This window comes from Hyperolius riggenbachi, chromosome 3, assembly GCF_040937935.1.
Source record: "Hyperolius riggenbachi isolate aHypRig1 chromosome 3, aHypRig1.pri, whole genome shotgun sequence".
Classification (NCBI taxonomy): domain Eukaryota; kingdom Metazoa; phylum Chordata; class Amphibia; order Anura; family Hyperoliidae; genus Hyperolius; species Hyperolius riggenbachi.
The window spans coordinates 71818492-71834606 of NC_090648.1; the positions used below are offsets into that span (position 1 = coordinate 71818492).

Here is a 16115-nt window from a genome sequence, read left to right on the forward strand (position 1 = left end):
GGCCACGGGATCGTATCTAGCGCAAATAAATGGAGCTTGTGACCTCCAAATTTTTCAGGCCAGACCTCTGAGAAACAACACTGTTCTCTCTCTTAGGAATGTGGCATTAGAAAAGTAGCAACCTGCAGATGAAAAGTGGACTTTTGTCATTTTAGTCATCCTGCTGGTGTTTATAAATTTGCCAGAGAGTAAGACACTGGACCTCACCCTCATGAAAGAACGCTGACAAGTGAGCATTTTGTGGCCAAGACTGATTTGGAGATAAGAGGTGCTACGAAATGTTGTTATTGTGCCAGCCACGGTACTACCACACGAGCACTGCTCAGTCATCATGCACCTTGAAGATAATCCTTTCTCTGTTGGTAAACACCTTAGTCAGTCTCCGAAGAGACTGTCAAAAATTGCCGATGCTGACTATATTTCTAGTCATCATGGCGGGGTATTGGGAAAAGTTTTCAATTAGCAATAATCACGCCTCGGTTGAACCTCATTGGCTATGATACTGCCACTGCGCAAAGTTAGCCAAGCTAATGCCAGCAAATATCCCCTCTTTCTTGGATAAAGGAATCACCTTAAGGAGAGACAAACGCAGTTTACAGTGTTCCGCTGAGGATCATGGGATGCCATATGCTAATTAGACAGCCACTAAACAAGCATTGTTAATAAGCGGCTAAAGAGTCTTAGCATTTGAAAAGGCGGCAAAGAGGGCAAAACAAAGCCTGCCAGGGATGCCAGCATAGTGTTTTGTGGAGCAGGCTGCCAAGTGGGCCAGTCCCGCACTTGTAAAATACATGAAAAATACAATTTGAAAAATGGAGTAATGAGTCTACGTCACTGCCATGTGTGCTGATAATTGGGCCTGTGATTATTGTGCCTGGAAGTACTGGTAAGCTGCGCTGGCTAGAGGTGCTTGGGAGTTGGCCAAAGTCTTGGTGGTTGCAGGTTACTGGAGGAGAGAGATGGTACGTGAGCTGTTAATTTTCTGATGCTCATGGTAAGCATGAAGCTCCTTCCATTGCTGCTTTGAGGGTAGATGTGCAGGCTGGAGAAGGGATCCGGCGAATTACTCTAATGCTGGGAATACACGACGACATTTTTCAGTCGATTACTATCCGATCTTATTTCCGATCGACTTTCCGATTCTTATCTTTTCTGATCAATTTCCATTCATTTCTATGAGAAATCGATGAGAAAAAGGATCGATAATAAGATCGGACATGTTGGAAATTATCTATGGAACCATCTATCTGCTGAAAAAACTTATGGTGTATTCCCAGCATAATGTTGACGGTTTGATGCCTCTTTTATGCATGGAATAATCCATGTTTAATATCACAGCAGAAAAAGTTGAAGAGAAATAGATTCAAGACGCAGGGAGGCTGTGAGAGTTCGGGGGATGCACAGAAAGCGGCTGATGTTTCGGTTATGGCTTACTGCAAGCAAAGCACGCAAGAGTCAGCAGTTGCAGAGGGAACTCAGGTAGCGGAAGTGATGGCCAATGAGCATGGGGTAAAGGAAAGGCATCGCCTGAACAGGGACTTGAACCTTGGACCCTCAGATTAAAAGTCTGATGCTCTACCGACTGAGCTATCCAGGCCCTGGAAGATGAGCTTCACCAGCAGCTCAAAAGTCAGTTATTCCAAGCAGGATGGACGGAAGGTCTAGTACATGCCCTGAGCTGGCTATAGCCTGTGACCTCTACATTTTCTAGGTCAGATCTCTGAAAGAATAAAACTGTACTTGATTTGGAAGGTGGCATTAGAAAGGTAGCCACCAATCAGCGAAGGCATGGAAAGCGGCCGACATCGGTGTTTTGGCCTGGTGCAAGCGGAGCACGCAAGAGGCTGCAGTTGAGGAAGATAGGGAGAGGACACGAAGCATAACGAAAATCAGAGAGCATCGCCTGAACAGGGACTTGAACCCTGGACCCTCAGATTAAAAGTCTGATGCTCTACCGTCTGAGCTATCCAGGCTCTGAAAAGGTGCGATCACCAGCAGCTCAAAGTTTAGCTACAGTATTTCCAGGATGGGCGCAAGTTAAGGTCTAGTGCAAGTCATGAGCAGTCTATAGCACCGAGATAGCCGGGAAACAGCAGAATGCGCTGTTGTTTCCTTCAACCATCAGGTTCTTCACCTTGGCTGATTGTTGACACTTTTAAAACAATGGTACACCAGCCAGAAGAAGCTATAGGCCGGCGAAACCTAAATGTCAGCGGTGCTCTGTTTCTGAGCACCCCAACAACGCTTGCAGAAAGAGCTAGCGAGAGGCCACGGGATCGTATCTAGCGCAAATAAATGGAGCTTGTGACCTCCAAATTTTTCAGGCCAGACCTCTGAGAAACAACACTGTTCTCTCTCTTAGGAATGTGGCATTAGAAAAGTAGCAACCTGCAGATGAAAAGTGGACTTTTGTCATTTTAGTCATCCTGCTGGTGTTTATAAATTTGCCAGAGAGTAAGACACTGGACCTCACCCTCATGAAAGAACGCTGACAAGTGAGCATTTTGTGGCCAAGACTGATTTGGAGATAAGAGGTGCTACGAAATGTTGTTATTGTGCCAGCCACGGTACTACCACACGAGCACTGCTCAGTCATCATGCACCTTGAAGATAATCCTTTCTCTGTTGGTAAACACCTTAGTCAGTCTCCGAAGAGACTGTCAAAAATTGCCGATGCTGACTATATTTCAAGTCATCATGGCGGGGTATTGGGAAAAGTTTTCAATTAGCAATAATCACGCCTCGGTTGAACCTCATTGGCTATGATACTGCCACTGCGCAAAGTTAGCCAAGCTAATGCCAGCAAATATCCCCTCTTTCTTGGATAAAGGAATCACCTTAAGGAGAGACAAACGCAGTTTACAGTGTTCCGCTGAGGATCATGGGATGCCATATGCTAATTAGACAGCCACTAAACAAGCATTGTTAATAAGCGGCTAAAGAGTCTTAGCATTTGAAAAGGCGGCAAAGAGGGCAAAACAAAGCCTGCCAGGGATGCCAGCATAGTGTTTTGTGGAGCAGGCTGCCAAGTGGGCCAGTCCCGCACTTGTAAAATACATGAAAAATACAATTTGAAAAATGGAGTAATGAGTCTACGTCACTGCCATGTGTGCTGATAATTGGGCCTGTGATTATTGTGCCTGGAAGTACTGGTAAGCTGCGCTGGCTAGAGGTGCTTGGGAGTTGGCCAAAGTCTTGGTGGTTGCAGGTTACTGGAGGAGAGAGATGGTACGTGAGCTGTTAATTTTCTGATGCTCATGGTAAGCATGAAGCTCCTTCCATTGCTGCTTTGAGGGTAGATGTGCAGGCTGGAGAAGGGATCCGGCGAATTACTCTAATGCTGGGAATACACGACGACATTTTTCAGTCGATTACTATCCGATCTTATTTCCGATCGACTTTCCGATTCTTATCTTTTCTGATCAATTTCCATTCATTTCTATGAGAAATCGATGAGAAAAAGGATCGATAATAAGATCGGACATGTTGGAAATTATCTATGGAACCATCTATCTGCTGAAAAAACTTATGGTGTATTCCCAGCATAATGTTGACGGTTTGATGCCTCTTTTATGCATGGAATAATCCATGTTTAATATCACAGCAGAAAAAGTTGAAGAGAAATAGATTCAAGACGCAGGGAGGCTGTGAGAGTTCGGGGGATGCACAGAAAGCGGCTGATGTTTCGGTTATGGCTTACTGCAAGCAAAGCACGCAAGAGTCAGCAGTTGCAGAGGGAACTCAGGTAGCGGAAGTGATGGCCAATGAGCATGGGGTAAAGGAAAGGCATCGCCTGAACAGGGACTTGAACCCTGGACCCTCAGATTAAAAGTCTGATGCTCTACCGACTGAGCTATCCAGGCCCTGGAAGGTGAGCTTCACCAGCAGCTCAAAAGTCAGTTATTCCAAGCAGGATGGACGGAAGGTCTAGTACATGCCCTGAGCTGGCTATAGCCTGCGACCTCTACATTTTCTAGGTCAGATCTCTGAAAGAATAAAACTGTACTTGATTTGGAAGGTGGCATTAGAAAGGTAGCCACCAATCAGCGAAGGCATGGAAAGCGGCCGACATCGGTGTTTTGGCCTGGTGCAAGCGGAGCACGCAAGAGGCTGCAGTTGAGGAAGATAGGGAGAGGACACGAAGCATAACGAAAGGCAGAGAGCATCGCCTGAACAGGGACTTGAACCCTGGACCCTCAGATTAAAAGTCTGATGCTCTACCAACTGAGCTATCCAGGCTCTGAAAAGGTGCGATCACCAGCAGCTCAAAGTTTAGCTACAGTATTTCCAGGATGGGCGCAAGTTAAGGTCTAGTGCAAGTCATGAGCAGTCTATAGCACCGAGATAGCCGGGAAACAGCAGAATGCGCTGTTGTTTCCTTCAACCATCAGGTTCTTCACCTTGGCTGATTGTTGACACTTTTAAAACAATGGTACACCAGCCAGAAGAAGCTATAGGCCGGCGAAACCTAAATGTCAGCGGTGCTCTGTTTCTGAGCACCCCAACAACGCTTGCAGAAAGAGCTAGCGAGAGGCCACGGGATCGTATCTAGCGCAAATAAATGGAGCTTGTGACCTCCAAATTTTTCAGGCCAGACCTCTGAGAAACAACACTGTTCTCTCTCTTAGGAATGTGGCATTAGAAAAGTAGCAACCTGCAGATGAAAAGTGGACTTTTGTCATTTTAGTCATCCTGCTGGTGTTTATAAATTTGCCAGAGAGTAAGACACTGGACCTCACCCTCATGAAAGAACGCTGACAAGTGAGCATTTTGTGGCCAAGACTGATTTGGAGATAAGAGGTGCTACGAAATGTTGTTATTGTGCCAGCCACGGTACTACCACACGAGCACTGCTCAGTCATCATGCACCTTGAAGATAATCCTTTCTCTGTTGGTAAACACCTTAGTCAGTCTCCAAAGAGACTGTCAAAAATTGCCGATGCTGACTATATTTCAAGTCATCATGGCGGGGTATTGGGAAAAGTTTTCAATTAGCAATAATCACGCCTCGGTTGAACCTCATTGGCTATGATACTGCCACTGCGCAAAGTTAGCCAAGCTAATGCCAGCAAATATCCCCTCTTTCTTGGATAAAGGAATCACCTTAAGGAGAGACAAATGCAGTTTACAGTGTTCCGCTGAGGATCATGGGATGCCATATGCTAATTAGACAGCCACTAAACAAGCATTGTTAATAAGCGGCTAAAGAGTCTTAGCATTTGAAAAGGCGGCAAAGAGGGCAAAACAAAGCCTGCCAGGTTTGCCAGCATAGTGTTTTGTGGAGCAGGCTGCCAAGTGGGCCAGTCCCGCACTTGTAAAATACATGAAAAATACAATTTGAAAAATGGAGTAATGAGTCTACGTCACTGCCATGTGTGCTGATAATTGGGCCTGTGATTATTGTGCCTGGAAGTACTGGTAAGCTGCGCTGGCTAGAGGTGCTTGGGAGTTGGCCAAAGTCTTGGTGGTTGGAGGTTACTGGAGGAGAGAGATGGTACGTGAGCTGTTAATTTTCTGATGCTCATGGTAAGCATGAAGCTCCTTCCATTGCTGCTTTGAGGGTAGATGTGCAGGCTGGAGAAGGGATCCGGCGAATTACTCTAATGCTGGGAATACACGACGACATTTTTCAGTCGATTACTATCCGATCTTATTTCCGATCGACTTTCCGATTCTTATCTTTTCTGATCAATTTCCATTCATTTCTATGAGAAATCGATGAGAAAAAGGATCGATAATAAGATCGGACATGTTGGAAATTATCTATGGAACCATCTATCTGCTGAAAAAACTTATGGTGTATTCCCAGCATAATGTTGACGGTTTGATGCCTCTTTTATGCATGGAATAATCCATGTTTAATATCACAGCAGAAAAAGTTGAAGAGAAATAGATTCAAGACGCAGGGAGGCTGTGAGAGTTTGGGGGATGCACAGAAAGCGGCTGATGTTTCGGTTATGGCTTACTGCAAGCAAAGCACGCAAGAGGCAGCAGTTGCAGAGGGAACTCAGGTAGCGGAAGTGATGGCCAATGAGCATGGGGTAAAGGAAAGGCATCGCCTGAACAGGGACGTGAACCCTGGTCCCTCAGATTAAAAGTCTGATGCTCTACCGACTGAGCTATCCAGGCCCTGGAAGATGAGCTTCACCAGCAGCTCAAAAGTCAGTTATTCCAAGCAGGATGGACGGAAGGTCTAGTACATGCCCTGAGCTGGCTATAGCCTGTGACCTCTACATTTTCTAGGTCAGATCTCTGAAAGAATAAAACTGTACTTGATTTGGAAGGTGGCATTAGAAAGGTAGCCACCAATCAGCGCAGGCATGGAAAGCGGCCGACATCGGTGTTTTGGCCTGGTGCAAGCGGAGCACGCAAGAGGCTGCAGTTGAGGAAGATAGGGAGAGGACACGAAGCATAACGAAAATCAGAGAGCATCGCCTGAACAGGGACTTGAACCCTGGACCCTCAGAATAAAAGTCTGATGCTCTACCGTCTGAGCTATCCAGGCTCTGAAAAGGTGCGATCACCAGCAGCTCAAAGTTTAGCTACAGTATTTCCAGGCTGGGCGCAAGTTAAGGTCTAGTGCAAGTCATGAGCAGTCTATAGCACCGAGATAGCCGGGAAACAGCAGAATGCGCTGTTGTTTCCTTCAACCATCAGGTTCTTCACCTTGGCTGATTGTTGACACTTTTAAAACAATGGTACACCAGCCAGAAGAAGCTATAGGCCGGCGAAACCTAAATGTCAGCGGTGCTCTGTTTCTGAGCACCCCAACAACGCTTGCAGAAAGAGCTAGCGAGAGGCCACGGGATCGTATCTAGCGCAAATAAATGGAGCTTGTGACCTCCAAATTTTTCAGGCCAGACCTCTGAGAAACAACACTGTTCTCTCTCTTAGGAATGTGGCATTAGAAAAGTAGCAACCTGCAGATGAAAAGTGGACTTTTGTCATTTTAGTCATCCTGCTGGTGTTTATAAATTTGCCAGAGAGTAAGACACTGGACCTCACCCTCATGAAAGAACGCTGACAAGTGAGCATTTTGTGGCCAAGACTGATTTGGAGATAAGAGGTGCTACGAAATGTTGTTATTGTGCCAGCCACGGTACTACCACACGAGCACTGCTCAGTCATCATGCACCTTGAAGATAATCCTTTCTCTGTTGGTAAACACCTTAGTCAGTCTCCGAAGAGACTGTCAAAAATTGCCGATGCTGACTATATTTCAAGTCATCATGGCGGGGTATTGGGAAAAGTTTTCAATTAGCAATAATCACGCCTCGGTTGAACCTCATTGGCTATGATACTGCCACTGCGCAAAGTTAGCCAAGCTAATGCCAGCAAATATCCCCTCTTTCTTGGATAAAGGAATCACCTTAAGGAGAGACAAACGCAGTTTACAGTGTTCCGCTGAGGATCATGGGATGCCATATGCTAATTAGACAGCCACTAAACAAGCATTGTTAATAAGCGGCTAAAGAGTCTTAGCATTTGAAAAGGCGGCAAAGAGGGCAAAACAAAGCCTGCCAGGGATGCCAGCATAGTGTTTTGTGGAGCAGGCTGCCAAGTGGGCCAGTCCCGCACTTGTAAAATACATGAAAAATACAATTTGAAAAATGGAGTAATGAGTCTACGTCACTGCCATGTGTGCTGATAATTGGGCCTGTGATTATTGTGCCTGGAAGTACTGGTAAGCTGCGCTGGCTAGAGGTGCTTGGGAGTTGGCCAAAGTCTTGGTGGTTGCAGGTTACTGGAGGAGAGAGATGGTACGTGAGCTGTTAATTTTCTGATGCTCATGGTAAGCATGAAGCTCCTTCCATTGCTGCTTTGAGGGTAGATGTGCAGGCTGGAGAAGGGATCCGGCGAATTACTCTAATGCTGGGAATACACGACGACATTTTTCAGTCGATTACTATCCGATCTTATTTCCGATCGACTTTCCGATTCTTATCTTTTCTGATCAATTTCCATTCATTTCTATGAGAAATCGATGAGAAAAAGGATCGATAATAAGATCGGACATGTTGGAAATTATCTATGGAACCATCTATCTGCTGAAAAAACTTATGGTGTATTCCCAGCATAATGTTGACGGTTTGATGCCTCTTTTATGCATGGAATAATCCATGTTTAATATCACAGCAGAAAAAGTTGAAGAGAAATAGATTCAAGACGCAGGGAGGCTGTGAGAGTTCGGGGGATGCACAGAAAGCGGCTGATGTTTCGGTTATGGCTTACTGCAAGCAAAGCACGCAAGAGTCAGCAGTTGCAGAGGGAACTCAGGTAGCGGAAGTGATGGCCAATGAGCATGGGGTAAAGGAAAGGCATCGCCTGAACAGGGACTTGAACCCTGGACCCTCAGATTAAAAGTCTGATGCTCTACCGACTGAGCTATCCAGGCCCTGGAAGGTGAGCTTCACCAGCAGCTCAAAAGTCAGTTATTCCAAGCAGGATGGACGGAAGGTCTAGTACATGCCCTGAGCTGGCTATAGCCTGCGACCTCTACATTTTCTAGGTCAGATCTCTGAAAGAATAAAACTGTACTTGATTTGGAAGGTGGCATTAGAAAGGTAGCCACCAATCAGCGAAGGCATGGAAAGCGGCCGACATCGGTGTTTTGGCCTGGTGCAAGCGGAGCACGCAAGAGGCTGCAGTTGAGGAAGATAGGGAGAGGACACGAAGCATAACGAAAGGCAGAGAGCATCGCCTGAACAGGGACTTGAACCCTGGACCCTCAGATTAAAAGTCTGATGCTCTACCGACTGAGCTATCCAGGCTCTGAAAAGGTGCGATCACCAGCAGCTCAAAGTTTAGCTACAGTATTTCCAGGATGGGCGCAAGTTAAGGTCTAGTGCAAGTCATGAGCAGTCTATAGCACCGAGATAGCCAGGAAACAGCAGAATGCGCTGTTGTTTCCTTCAACCATCAGGTTCTTCACCTTGGCTGATTGTTGACACTTTTAAAACAATGGTACACCAGCCAGAAGAAGCTATAGGCCGGCGAAACTTAAATGTCAGCGGTGCTCTGTTTCTGAGCACCCCAACAACGCTTGCAGAAAGAGCTAGCGAGAGGCCACGGGATCGTATCTAGCGCAAATAAATGGAGCTTGTGACCTCCAAATTTTTCAGGCCAGACCTCTGAGAAACAACACTGTTCTCTCTCTTAGGAATGTGGCATTAGAAAAGTAGCAACCTGCAGATGAAAAGTGGACTTTTGTCATTTTAGTCATCCTGCTGGTGTTTATAAATTTGCCAGAGAGTAAGACACTGGACCTCACCCTCATGAAAGAACGCTGACAAGTGAGCATTTTGTGGCCAAGACTGATTTGGAGATAAGAGGTGCTACGAAATGTTGTTATTGTGCCAGCCACGGTACTACCACACGAGCACTGCTCAGTCATCATGCACCTTGAAGATAATCCTTTCTCTGTTGGTAAACACCTTAGTCAGTCTCCGAAGAGACTGTCAAAAATTGCCGATGCTGACTATATTTCTAGTCATCATGGCGGGGTATTGGGAAAAGTTTTCAATTAGCAATAATCACGCCTCGGTTGAACCTCATTGGCTATGATACTGCCACTGCGCAAAGTTAGCCAAGCTAATGCCAGCAAATATCCCCTCTTTCTTGGATAAAGGAATCACCTTAAGGAGAGACAAACGCAGTTTACAGTGTTCCGCTGAGGATCATGGGATGCCATATGCTAATTAGACAGCCACTAAACAAGCATTGTTAATAAGCGGCTAAAGAGTCTTAGCATTTGAAAAGGCGGCAAAGAGGGCAAAACAAAGCCTGCCAGGGATGCCAGCATAGTGTTTTGTGGAGCAGGCTGCCAAGTGGGCCAGTCCCGCACTTGTAAAATACATGAAAAATACAATTTGAAAAATGGAGTAATGAGTCTACGTCACTGCCATGTGTGCTGATAATTGGGCCTGTGATTATTGTGCCTGGAAGTACTGGTAAGCTGCGCTGGCTAGAGGTGCTTGGGAGTTGGCCAAAGTCTTGGTGGTTGCAGGTTACTGGAGGAGAGAGATGGTACGTGAGCTGTTAATTTTCTGATGCTCATGGTAAGCATGAAGCTCCTTCCATTGCTGCTTTGAGGGTAGATGTGCAGGCTGGAGAAGGGATCCGGCGAATTACTCTAATGCTGGGAATACACGACGACATTTTTCAGTCGATTACTATCCGATCTTATTTCCGATCGACTTTCCGATTCTTATCTTTTCTGATCAATTTCCATTCATTTCTATGAGAAATCGATGAGAAAAAGGATCGATAATAAGATCGGACATGTTGGAAATTATCTATGGAACCATCTATCTGCTGAAAAAACTTATGGTGTATTCCCAGCATAATGTTGACGGTTTGATGCCTCTTTTATGCATGGTATAATCCATGTTTAATATCACAGCAGAAAAAGTTGAAGAGAAATAGATTCAAGACGCAGGGAGGCTGTGAGAGTTCGGGGGATGCACAGAAAGCGGCTGATGTTTCGGTTATGGCTTACTGCAAGCAAAGCACGCAAGAGTCAGCAGTTGCAGAGGGAACTCAGGTAGCGGAAGTGATGGCCAATGAGCATGGGGTAAAGGAAAGGCATCGCCTGAACAGGGACTTGAACCTTGGACCCTCAGATTAAAAGTCTGATGCTCTACCGACTGAGCTATCCAGGCCCTGGAAGATGAGCTTCACCAGCAGCTCAAAAGTCAGTTATTCCAAGCAGGATGGATGGAAGGTCTAGTACATGCCCTGAGCTGGCTATAGCCTGCGACCTCTACATTTTCTAGGTCAGATCTCTGAAAGAATAAAACTGTACTTGATTTGGAAGGTGGCATTAGAAAGGTAGCCACCAATCAGCGAAGGCATGGAAAGCGGCCGACATCGGTGTTTTGGCCTGGTGCAAGCGGAGCATGCAAGAGGCTGCAGTTGAGGAAGATAGGGAGAGGACACGAAGCATAACGAAAGGCAGAGAGCATCGCCTGAACAGGGACTTGAACCCTGGACCCTCAGATTAAAAGTCTGATGCTCTACCGACTGAGCTATCCAGGCTCTGAAAAGGTGCGATCACCAGCAGCTCAAAGTTTAGCTACAGTATTTCCAGGCTGGGCGCAAGTTAAGGTCTAGTGCAAGTCATGAGCAGTCTATAGCACCTAGATAGCCGGGAAACAGCAGAATGCGCTGTTGTTTCCTTCAACCATCAGGTTCTTCACCTTGGCTGATTGTTGACACTTTTAAAACAATGGTACACCAGCCAGAAGAAGCTATAGGCCGGCGATACCTAAATGTCAGCGGTGCTCTGTTTCTGAGCACCCCAACAACGCTTGCAGAAAGAGCTAGCGAGAGGCCACGGGATCGTATCTAGTGCAAATAAATGGAGCTTGTGACCTCCAAATTTTTCAGGCCAGACCTCTGAGAAACAACACTGTTCTCTCTCTTAGGAATGTGGCATTAGAAAAGTAGCAACCTGCAGATGAAAAGTGGACTTTTGTCATTTTAGTCATCCTGCTGGTGTTTATAAATTTGCCAGAGAGTAAGACACTGGACCTCACCCTCATGAAAGAACGCTGACAAGTGAGCATTTTGTGGCCAAGACTGATTTGGAGATAAGAGGTGCTACGAAATGTTGTTATTGTGCCAGCCACGGTACTACCACACGAGCACTGCTCAGTCATCATGCACCTTGAAGATAATCCTTTCTCTGTTGGTAAACACCTTAGTCAGTCTCCAAAGAGACTGTCAAAAATTGCCGATGCTGACTATATTTCAAGTCATCATGGCGGGGTATTGGGAAAAGTTTTCAATTAGCAATAATCACGCCTCGGTTGAACCTCATTGGCTATGATACTGCCACTGCGCAAAGTTAGCCAAGCTAATGCCAGCAAATATCCCCTCTTTCTTGGATAAAGGAATCACCTTAAGGAGAGACAAATGCAGTTTACAGTGTTCCGCTGAGGATCATGGGATGCCATATGCTAATTAGACAGCCACTAAACAAGCATTGTTAATAAGCGGCTAAAGAGTCTTAGCATTTGAAAAGGCGGCAAAGAGGGCAAAACAAAGCCTGCCAGGTTTGCCAGCATAGTGTTTTGTGGAGCAGGCTGCCAAGTGGGCCAGTCCCGCACTTGTAAAATACATGAAAAATACAATTTGAAAAATGGAGTAATGAGTCTACGTCACTGCCATGTGTGCTGATAATTGGGCCTGTGATTATTGTGCCTGGAAGTACTGGTAAGCTGCGCTGGCTAGAGGTGCTTGGGAGTTGGCCAAAGTCTTGGTGGTTGGAGGTTACTGGAGGAGAGAGATGGTACGTGAGCTGTTAATTTTCTGATGCTCATGGTAAGCATGAAGCTCCTTCCATTGCTGCTTTGAGGGTAGATGTGCAGGCTGGAGAAGGGATCCGGCGAATTACTCTAATGCTGGGAATACACGACGACATTTTTCAGTCGATTACTATCCGATCTTATTTCCAATCGACTTTCCGATTCTTATCTTTTCTGATCAATTTCCATTCATTTCTATGAGAAATCGATGAGAAAAAGGATCGATAATAAGATCGGACATGTTGGAAATTATCTATGGAACCATCTATCTGCTGAAAAAACTTATGGTGTATTCCCAGCATAATGTTGACGGTTTGATGCCTCTTTTATGCATGGAATAATCCATGTTTAATATCACAGCAGAAAAAGTTGAAGAGAAATAGATTCAAGACGCAGGGAGGCTGTGAGAGTTTGGGGGATGCACAGAAAGCGGCTGATGTTTCGGTTATGGCTTACTGCAAGCAAAGCACGCAAGAGGCAGCAGTTGCAGAGGGAACTCAGGTAGCGGAAGTGATGGCCAATGAGCATGGGGTAAAGGAAAGGCATCGCCTGAACAGGGACGTGAACCCTGGTCCCTCAGATTAAAAGTCTGATGCTCTACCGACTGAGCTATCCAGGCCCTGGAAGATGAGCTTCACCAGCAGCTCAAAAGTCAGTTATTCCAAGCAGGATGGACGGAAGGTCTAGTACATGCCCTGAGCTGGCTATAGCCTGTGACCTCTACATTTTCTAGGTCAGATCTCTGAAAGAATAAAACTGTACTTGATTTGGAAGGTGGCATTAGAAAGGTAGCCACCAATCAGCGAAGGCATGGAAAGCGGCCGACATCGGTGTTTTGGCCTGGTGCAAGCGGAGCACGCAAGAGGCTGCAGTTGAGGAAGATAGGGAGAGGACACGAAGCATAACGAAAATCAGAGAGCATCGCCTGAACAGGGACTTGAACCCTGGACCCTCAGAATAAAAGTCTGATGCTCTACCATCTGAGCTATCCAGGCTCTGAAAAGGTGCGATCACCAGCAGCTCAAAGTTTAGCTACAGTATTTCCAGGCTGGGCGCAAGTTAAGGTCTAGTGCAAGTCATGAGCAGTCTATAGCACCGAGATAGCCGGGAAACAGCAGAATGCGCTGTTGTTTCCTTCAACCATCAGGTTCTTCACCTTGGCTGATTGTTGACACTTTTAAAACAATGGTACACCAGCCAGAAGAAGCTATAGGCCGGCGAAACCTAAATGTCAGCGGTGCTCTGTTTCTGAGCACCCCAACAACGCTTGCAGAAAGAGCTAGCGAGAGGCCACGGGATCGTATCTAGCGCAAATAAATGGAGCTTGTGACCTCCAAATTTTTCAGGCCAGACCTCTGAGAAACAACACTGTTCTCTCTCTTAGGAATGTGGCATTAGAAAAGTAGCAACCTGCAGATGAAAAGTGGACTTTTGTCATTTTAGTCATCCTGCTGGTGTTTATAAATTTGCCAGAGAGTAAGACACTGGACCTCACCCTCATGAAAGAACGCTGACAAGTGAGCATTTTGTGGCCAAGACTGATTTGGAGATAAGAGGTGCTACGAAATGTTGTTATTGTGCCAGCCACGGTACTACCACACGAGCACTGCTCAGTCATCATGCACCTTGAAGATAATCCTTTCTCTGTTGGTAAACACCTTAGTCAGTCTCCGAAGAGACTGTCAAAAATTGCCGATGCTGACTATATTTCAAGTCATCATGGCGGGGTATTGGGAAAAGTTTTCAATTAGCAATAATCACGCCTCGGTTGAACCTCATTGGCTATGATACTGCCACTGCGCAAAGTTAGCCAAGCTAATGCCAGCAAATATCCCCTCTTTCTTGGATAAAGGAATCACCTTAAGGAGAGACAAACGCAGTTTACAGTGTTCCGCTGAGGATCATGGGATGCCATATGCTAATTAGACAGCCACTAAACAAGCATTGTTAATAAGCGGCTAAAGAGTCTTAGCATTTGAAAAGGCGGCAAAGAGGGCAAAACAAAGCCTGCCAGGGATGCCAGCATAGTGTTTTGTGGAGCAGGCTGCCAAGTGGGCCAGTCCCGCACTTGTAAAATACATGAAAAATACAATTTGAAAAATGGAGTAATGAGTCTACGTCACTGCCATGTGTGCTGATAATTGGGCCTGTGATTATTGTGCCTGGAAGTACTGGTAAGCTGCGCTGGCTAGAGGTGCTTGGGAGTTGGCCAAAGTCTTGGTGGTTGCAGGTTACTGGAGGAGAGAGATGGTACGTGAGCTGTTAATTTTCTGATGCTCATGGTAAGCATGAAGCTCCTTCCATTGCTGCTTTGAGGGTAGATGTGCAGGCTGGAGAAGGGATCCGGCGAATTACTCTAATGCTGGGAATACACGACGACATTTTTCAGTCGATTACTATCCGATCTTATTTCCGATCGACTTTCCGATTCTTATCTTTTCTGATCAATTTCCATTCATTTCTATGAGAAATCGATGAGAAAAAGGATCGATAATAAGATCGGACATGTTGGAAATTATCTATGGAACCATCTATCTGCTGAAAAAACTTATGGTGTATTCCCAGCATAATGTTGACGGTTTGATGCCTCTTTTATGCATGGAATAATCCATGTTTAATATCACAGCAGAAAAAGTTGAAGAGAAATAGATTCAAGACGCAGGGAGGCTGTGAGAGTTCGGGGGATGCACAGAAAGCGGCTGATGTTTCGGTTATGGCTTACTGCAAGCAAAGCACGCAAGAGTCAGCAGTTGCAGAGGGAACTCAGGTAGCGGAAGTGATGGCCAATGAGCATGGGGTAAAGGAAAGGCATCGCCTGAACAGGGACTTGAACCCTGGACCCTCAGATTAAAAGTCTGATGCTCTACCGACTGAGCTATCCAGGCCCTGGAAGGTGAGCTTCACCAGCAGCTCAAAAGTCAGTTATTCCAAGCAGGATGGACGGAAGGTCTAGTACATGCCCTGAGCTGGCTATAGCCTGCGACCTCTACATTTTCTAGGTCAGATCTCTGAAAGAATAAAACTGTACTTGATTTGGAAGGTGGCATTAGAAAGGTAGCCACCAATCAGCGAAGGCATGGAAAGCGGCCGACATCGGTGTTTTGGCCTGGTGCAAGCGGAGCACGCAAGAGGCTGCAGTTGAGGAAGATAGGGAGAGGACACGAAGCATAACGAAAGGCAGAGAGCATCGCCTGAACAGGGACTTGAACCCTGGACCCTCATATTAAAAGTCTGATGCTCTACCGACTGAGCTATCCAGGCTCTGAAAAGGTGCGATCACCAGCAGCTCAAAGTTTAGCTACAGTATTTCCAGGATGGGCGCAAGTTAAGGTCTAGTGCAAGTCATGAGCAGTCTATAGCACCGAGATAGCCAGGAAACAGCAGAATGCGCTGTTGTTTCCTTCAACCATCAGGTTCTTCACCTTGGCTGATTGTTGACACTTTTAAAACAATGGTACACCAGCCAGAAGAAGCTATAGGCCGGCGAAACTTAAATGTCAGCGGTGCTCTGTTTCTGAGCACCCCAACAACGCTTGCAGAAAGAGCTAGCGAGAGGCCACGGGATCGTATCTAGCGCAAATAAATGGAGCTTGTGACCTCCAAATTTTTCAGGCCAGACCTCTGAGAAACAACACTGTTCTCTCTCTTAGGAATGTGGCATTAGAAAAGTAGCAACCTGCAGATGAAAAGTGGACTTTTGTCATTTTAGTCATCCTGCTGGTGTTTATAAATTTGCCAGAGAGTAAGACACTGGACCTCACCCTCATGAAAGAACGCTGACAAGTGAGCATTTTGTGGCCAAGACTG

The 16115-nt window shown here is 46.0% G+C and overlaps 21 non-coding genes across 21 annotated transcripts; all 21 read right to left on the reverse strand.

Moving 5' to 3' along the window:
• Nucleotides 1-379: 379 nt before the first annotated feature.
• On the reverse strand, nt 380-520 carry LOC137564795 (U4 spliceosomal RNA). The gene has a single exon (XR_011030867.1). It is a non-coding gene; the product is annotated as a U4 spliceosomal RNA (small nuclear RNA).
• A 1004-nt stretch (nt 521-1524) lies between these two features.
• Nucleotides 1525-1597, reverse strand: TRNAK-UUU (transfer RNA lysine (anticodon UUU)). Its single transcript has one exon. It is a non-coding gene; the product is annotated as a tRNA-Lys (tRNA).
• Nucleotides 1598-1900: 303 nt separating this feature from the next.
• TRNAK-UUU (transfer RNA lysine (anticodon UUU)) lies at nt 1901-1973 on the reverse strand. Its single transcript has one exon. It is a non-coding gene; the product is annotated as a tRNA-Lys (tRNA).
• Nucleotides 1974-2645: 672 nt separating this feature from the next.
• LOC137564540 (U4 spliceosomal RNA) lies at nt 2646-2786 on the reverse strand. Its single transcript, XR_011030643.1, has one exon. It is a non-coding gene; the product is annotated as a U4 spliceosomal RNA (small nuclear RNA).
• Nucleotides 2787-3790: 1004 nt separating this feature from the next.
• TRNAK-UUU (transfer RNA lysine (anticodon UUU)) lies at nt 3791-3863 on the reverse strand. The gene has a single exon. It is a non-coding gene; the product is annotated as a tRNA-Lys (tRNA).
• Nucleotides 3864-4166: 303 nt separating this feature from the next.
• Nucleotides 4167-4239, reverse strand: TRNAK-UUU (transfer RNA lysine (anticodon UUU)). The gene has a single exon. It is a non-coding gene; the product is annotated as a tRNA-Lys (tRNA).
• Nucleotides 4240-4911: 672 nt separating this feature from the next.
• LOC137564510 (U4 spliceosomal RNA) lies at nt 4912-5052 on the reverse strand. The gene has a single exon (XR_011030617.1). It is a non-coding gene; the product is annotated as a U4 spliceosomal RNA (small nuclear RNA).
• Nucleotides 5053-6056: 1004 nt separating this feature from the next.
• On the reverse strand, nt 6057-6129 carry TRNAK-UUU (transfer RNA lysine (anticodon UUU)). Its single transcript has one exon. It is a non-coding gene; the product is annotated as a tRNA-Lys (tRNA).
• Nucleotides 6130-6432: 303 nt separating this feature from the next.
• On the reverse strand, nt 6433-6505 carry TRNAK-UUU (transfer RNA lysine (anticodon UUU)). Its single transcript has one exon. It is a non-coding gene; the product is annotated as a tRNA-Lys (tRNA).
• Nucleotides 6506-7177: 672 nt separating this feature from the next.
• On the reverse strand, nt 7178-7318 carry LOC137564541 (U4 spliceosomal RNA). The gene has a single exon (XR_011030644.1). It is a non-coding gene; the product is annotated as a U4 spliceosomal RNA (small nuclear RNA).
• Nucleotides 7319-8322: 1004 nt separating this feature from the next.
• TRNAK-UUU (transfer RNA lysine (anticodon UUU)) lies at nt 8323-8395 on the reverse strand. Its single transcript has one exon. It is a non-coding gene; the product is annotated as a tRNA-Lys (tRNA).
• A 303-nt stretch (nt 8396-8698) lies between these two features.
• TRNAK-UUU (transfer RNA lysine (anticodon UUU)) lies at nt 8699-8771 on the reverse strand. Its single transcript has one exon. It is a non-coding gene; the product is annotated as a tRNA-Lys (tRNA).
• Nucleotides 8772-9443: 672 nt separating this feature from the next.
• Nucleotides 9444-9584, reverse strand: LOC137564807 (U4 spliceosomal RNA). Its single transcript, XR_011030878.1, has one exon. It is a non-coding gene; the product is annotated as a U4 spliceosomal RNA (small nuclear RNA).
• Nucleotides 9585-10588: 1004 nt separating this feature from the next.
• TRNAK-UUU (transfer RNA lysine (anticodon UUU)) lies at nt 10589-10661 on the reverse strand. The gene has a single exon. It is a non-coding gene; the product is annotated as a tRNA-Lys (tRNA).
• A 303-nt stretch (nt 10662-10964) lies between these two features.
• On the reverse strand, nt 10965-11037 carry TRNAK-UUU (transfer RNA lysine (anticodon UUU)). Its single transcript has one exon. It is a non-coding gene; the product is annotated as a tRNA-Lys (tRNA).
• Nucleotides 11038-11709: 672 nt separating this feature from the next.
• LOC137564511 (U4 spliceosomal RNA) lies at nt 11710-11850 on the reverse strand. The gene has a single exon (XR_011030618.1). It is a non-coding gene; the product is annotated as a U4 spliceosomal RNA (small nuclear RNA).
• Nucleotides 11851-12854: 1004 nt separating this feature from the next.
• On the reverse strand, nt 12855-12927 carry TRNAK-UUU (transfer RNA lysine (anticodon UUU)). The gene has a single exon. It is a non-coding gene; the product is annotated as a tRNA-Lys (tRNA).
• A 303-nt stretch (nt 12928-13230) lies between these two features.
• On the reverse strand, nt 13231-13303 carry TRNAK-UUU (transfer RNA lysine (anticodon UUU)). The gene has a single exon. It is a non-coding gene; the product is annotated as a tRNA-Lys (tRNA).
• Nucleotides 13304-13975: 672 nt separating this feature from the next.
• Nucleotides 13976-14116, reverse strand: LOC137564542 (U4 spliceosomal RNA). Its single transcript, XR_011030645.1, has one exon. It is a non-coding gene; the product is annotated as a U4 spliceosomal RNA (small nuclear RNA).
• Nucleotides 14117-15120: 1004 nt separating this feature from the next.
• On the reverse strand, nt 15121-15193 carry TRNAK-UUU (transfer RNA lysine (anticodon UUU)). Its single transcript has one exon. It is a non-coding gene; the product is annotated as a tRNA-Lys (tRNA).
• Nucleotides 15194-15496: 303 nt separating this feature from the next.
• Nucleotides 15497-15569, reverse strand: TRNAK-UUU (transfer RNA lysine (anticodon UUU)). Its single transcript has one exon. It is a non-coding gene; the product is annotated as a tRNA-Lys (tRNA).
• Between the last annotated feature and the right edge of the window lie 546 nt (nt 15570-16115).